We start from the raw sequence: 5,000 nt of genomic DNA on the forward strand, positions 1-5,000 counted from the left end.
TCCCGCAAGCCAGCCGAGGGTCCGGGCGCTGGGGACGGGTGTGCACCGGGGCCCGGGGAGGCTCTCCCCGGCCCGGCTGGGGGTCCGGAAGCTGGTCCCGGGCCCGGTGCTGGAGCTCCGTCCCAGGGTGCGGGAGCCCCCTGTCCCGCAAGCCAGCCGAGGGTCCGGGCGCTGGGGACGGGTGTGCACCGGGGCCCGGGGAGGCTCTCCCCGGCCCGGCTGAGGGTCCGGAAGCTGGTCCCGGGCCCGGTGCTGGAGCTCCGTCCCAGGGTGCGGGAGCCCCCTGTCCCGCAAGCCAGCCGAGGGTCCGGGCGCTGGGGACGGGTGTGCACCGGGGCCCGGGGAGGCTCTCCCCGGCCCGGCTGGGGGTCCGGAAGCTGGTCCCGGGCCCGGTGCTGGAGCTCCGTCCCAGGGTGCGGGAGCCCCCTGTCCCGCAAGCCAGCCGAGGGTCCGGGCGCTGGGGACGGGTGTGCACCGGGGCCCGGGGAGGCTCTCCCCGGCCCGGCTGGGGGTCCGGAAGCTGGTCCCGGGCCCGGTGCTGGAGCTCCGTCCCAGGGTGCGGGAGCCCCCTGTCCCGCAATCCAGCCGAGGGTCCGGGAGCTGGGGACAGGGTGTCCACCGGGGCCCAGGGAGGCTCTCCCCGGCCTGGCTGGGGGTCCAGGAAGCTGGGCCCGGTGCTGGAGCTCCGTCCCGGGGTGCGGGAGCCCCCTGTCCCGCAAGCCAGCCGAGTGTCCGGGAGCTGGGGACAGGGTGTCCACCGGGGCCCGGGGAGGCTCTCCCCGGGCCTTGCTAGGGTCCGTGTGCCCGAAGGAGGCTCCCCGGCCTGGCTGGGTTGAGAAGCAGCGACCGGCCCCGGGGCCTGGGTTTCGGTCAGGGCCTGGGGCGTGGGAGTCCCCGTCCTGCGGCCTGACAAGTGTCCGTCTGCCCGGGACAAGGGTCCCTGGTGCAGAGCCCTGGAGCCCTGCGTGGGTGGGCAGGCAGGGAGCCCTACCACTATGGCTGCTTTCAGTTGCCGGCCATCTGGTGGCGCCTTTCCCCTCGGCCATCTGGTCGCGCGCAATGCTTTCCAATGGGGCGACCAGATGGCCGGGCCGGCCTGGAAGTCCCGATGAGGGTCCATTTGCCTCCCGGATCCCAGCCAGGGCTCCAGGAGGCCGGGCGCGTTCGCCCCTAGGGTCCCCTCCGTCACTCGCAGCGCGCGAGTTACAAGAAAGGGGGGTATCCTTCCTCCGGATTAGTAGGGGCAGGGTATGCCGGAACACCCATGCCGGGGCTGTGCGGTTCCTTGCCGGGGACCAGACGGGCTACGCCCGGGCAACATCCTTCCCAGGCCTCCGGGGCTTCCCTCCTCCGGGCCGCGGCATGGCAAAGTGCCCAGGGACGGGCTCCACGGGTCCCGGGCAGTCCTTTCCGCACCCCCCGGGCGCCCAGGCCCCGAGAGCTCCGGTGGTCCTCCCCGTGCCTGAGGCCCAGCCGGGAAGCAGAGTCCCACCCCGAGCCATTGGTGGGTGGGCAGGCGGGAGTCCTTTCAGTTGCCGGCCATCTGGTCGCGCCTTTCCCCTCGGCCATCTGGTCGCGCGCAGTGCTTTCCAATGGGGGCGACCAGATGGCCGGGCCGGCCTGGAAGTCCCGATGAGGGTCCATTTGCCTCCCGGATCCCAGCCAGGGCTCCAGGAGGCCGGGCGCGTTCGCCCCTAGGGTCCCCTCCGTCACTCGCAGCGCGCGAGTTACAAGAAAGGGGGGTATCCTTCCTCCGGATTAGTAGGGGCAGGGTATGCCGGAACACCCATGCCGGGGCTGTGCGGTTCATTGCCGGGGACCAGACGGGCTACGCCCGGGCAACATCCTTCCCAGGCCTCCGGGGCTTCCCTCCTCCGGGCCGCGGCATGGCAAAGTGCCCAGGGACGGGCTCCACGGGTCCCGGGCAGTCCTTTCCGCACCCCCCGGGCGCCCAGGCCCCGAGAGCTCCGGTGGTCCTCCCCGTGCCTGAGGCCCAGCCGGGAAGCAGAGTCCCACCCCGAGCCATTGGTGGGTGGGCAGGCGGGAGTCCTTTCAGTTGCCGGCCATCTGGTCGCGCCTTTCCCCTCGGCCATCTGGTCGCGCGCAGTGCTTTCCAATGGGGGCGACCAGATGGCCGGGCCGGCCTGGAAGTCCCGATGAGGGTCCATTTGCCTCCCGGATCCCAGCCAGGGCTCCAGGAGGCCGGGCGCGTTCGCCCCTAGGGTCCCCTCCGTCACTCGCAGCGCGCGAGTTACAAGAAAGGGGGGTATCCTTCCTCCGGATTAGTAGGGGCAGGGTATGCCGGAACACCCATGCCGGGGCTGTGCGGTTCATTGCCGGGGACCAGACGGGCTACGCCCGGGCAACATCCTTCCCAGGCCTCCGGGGCTTCCCTCCTCCGGGCCGCGGCATGGCAAAGTGCCCAGGGACGGGCTCCACGGGTCCCGGGCAGTCCTTTCCGCACCCCCCGGGCGCCCAGGCCCCGAGAGCTCCGGTGGTCCTCCCCGTGCCTGAGGCCCAGCCGGGAAGCAGAGTCCCACCCCGAGCCATTGGTGGGTGGGCAGGCGGGAGTCCTTTCAGTTGCCGGCCATCTGGTCGCGCCTTTCCCCTCGGCCATCTGGTCGCGCGCAGTGCTTTCCAATGGGGGCGACCAGATGGCCGGGCCGGCCTGGAAGTCCCGATGAGGGTCCATTTGCCTCCCGGATCCCAGCCAGGGCTCCAGGAGGCCGGGCGCGTTCGCCCCTAGGGTCCCCTCCGTCACTCGCAGCGCGCGAGTTACAAGAAAGGGGGGTATCCTTCCTCCGGATTAGTAGGGGCAGGGTATGCCGGAACACCCATGCCGGGGCTGTGCGGTTCATTGCCGGGGACCAGACGGGCTACGCCCGGGCAACATCCTTCCCAGGCCTCCGGGGCTTCCCTCCTCCGGGCCGCGGCATGGCAAAGTGCCCAGGGACGGGCTCCACGGGTCCCGGGCAGTCCTTTCCGCACCCCCCGGGCGCCCAGGCCCCGAGAGCTCCGGTGGTCCTCCCCGTGCCTGAGGCCCAGCCGGGAAGCAGAGTCCCACCCCGAGCCATTGGTGGGTGGGCAGGCGGGAGTCCTTTCAGTTGCCGGCCATCTGGTCGCGCCTTTCCCCTCGGCCATCTGGTCGCGCGCAGTGCTTTCCAATGGGGGCGACCAGATGGCCGGGCCGGCCTGGAAGTCCCGATGAGGGTCCATTTGCCTCCCGGATCCCAGCCAGGGCTCCAGGAGGCCGGGCGCGTTCGCACCTAGGGTCCCCTCCGTCACTCGCAGCGCGCGAGTTACAAGAAAGGGGGGTATCCTTCCTCCGGATTAGTAGGGGCAGGGTATGCCGGAACACCCATGCCGGGGCTGTGCGGTTCATTGCCGGGGACCAGACGGGCTACGCCCGGGCAACATCCTTCCCAGGCCTCCGGGGCTTCCCTCCTCCGGGCCGCGGCATTGCAAAGTGCCCAGAAACGGGCTCCACGGGTCCCGGGCAGTCCTCTCCCCCCCCTCCCCCGGGCGCCCAGGCCCCGAGAGCTCCGGTGGTCCTCCCCGTGCCTGAGGCCCAGCCGGGAAGCAGAGTCCCACCCCGAGCCCCTGGTGGGTGGGTGGGTGGCTGGGCAGGCGGGAGTCCTTTCAGTTGCCAGCCATCTGGTGGCGCCTTTCCCCTCGGCCATCTGGTCGCGCGCAATGCTTTCCAATGGGACGACCAGATGGCAGGGCCAGGCCTGGAAGTCCCGATGAGGGTCCATTCGCCTCTCGGATCCCAGCCAGGGCTCCAGGAGGCCGGGCGCGTTCGCCCCTAGGGTCCCCTCCGTCACTCGGAGCGCGCGGGTTTCAAGAATGGGGGGTAGCCTTCCTCCGGATTACTAGGGACAGGGTACTCTGGGACCCCTCTCGGTCCTCAGCCGGCAACTGGGTCCTGCCGTGTGGCAGGGTGCCCGGAGGGTCTTCCCCTGCGAGCCCGGGAGCCCCGGCTGGTTCCAGGGGCCCGGCCGGGCCCCGGGTCGGGGCCTCCGTCCCCGGGCCCTGTCCCCCGGCCTGCGGCACTGCCAAAGGCCCGGGACGGGGTTCCGTCGTGGCCGGGGAGCCTGCCCTCGCTCGCCTGGGTTCAGGAGCTCCGGCCGGGCCCCTGGGGTCCCCGGGGAGGGCGGCCTCCCCGCCCCGGGCTCCGTCCTGGGTCCTTCCGCGTGGCAGGGTGCCCGGGGCGCGGTCCGGAGGGCCCGGGGAGGCTTCCCTTGCGCCTGCGGTCCCCGGAGCCCCGGCTGGTTCCAGGGGCCCGGGCGGGCCCCGGGTCGGGGTCTCCGTCCCCGGGCCCTGTCCCCCGGCCTGCGGCACTGCCAAAGGCCCGGGACGGGGTTCCGTCGTGGCCGGGGAGCCTCCCCTCGCTCGCCTGGGTTCAGGAGCTCCGGCCGGGCCCCTGGGGTCCCCGGGGAGGGTGGCCTCCCCGCCCCGGGCTCCGTCCTGGGTCCTTCCGCGTGGCAGGGTGCCCGGGGCGCGGTCCGGAGGGCCCGGGGAGGCTTCCCTTGCGCCTGCGGTCCCCGGAGCCCCGGCTGGTTCCAGGGGCCCGGGCGGGCCCCGGGTCGGGGTCTCCGTCCCCGGGCCCTGTCCCCCGGCCTGCGGCACTGCCAAAGGCCCGGGACGGGGTTCCGTCGTGGCCGGGGAGCCTCCCCTCGCTCGCCTGGGTTCAGGAGCTCCGGCCGGGCCCCTGGGGTCCCCGGGGAGGGCGGCCTCCCCGCCCCGGGCTCCGTCCTGGGTCCTTCCGCGTGGCAGGGTGCCCGGGGCGCGGTCCGGAGGGCCCGGGGAGGCTTCCCTTGCGCCTGCGGTCCCCGGAGCCCCGGCTGGTTCCAGGGGCCCGGGCGGGCCCCGGGTCGGGGTCTCCGTCCCCGGGCCCTGTCCCCCGGCCTGCGGCACTGCCAAAGGCCCGGGACGGGGTTCCGTCGTGGCCAGGGAGCCTCCCCTCGCTCGCCTGGGTTCAGGAGCTCCGGCCGGGCCCC

Source organism: Triturus cristatus, chromosome 11, assembly GCF_964204655.1.
Source record: "Triturus cristatus chromosome 11, aTriCri1.1, whole genome shotgun sequence".
Classification (NCBI taxonomy): Eukaryota; Metazoa; Chordata; class Amphibia; order Caudata; family Salamandridae; genus Triturus; species Triturus cristatus.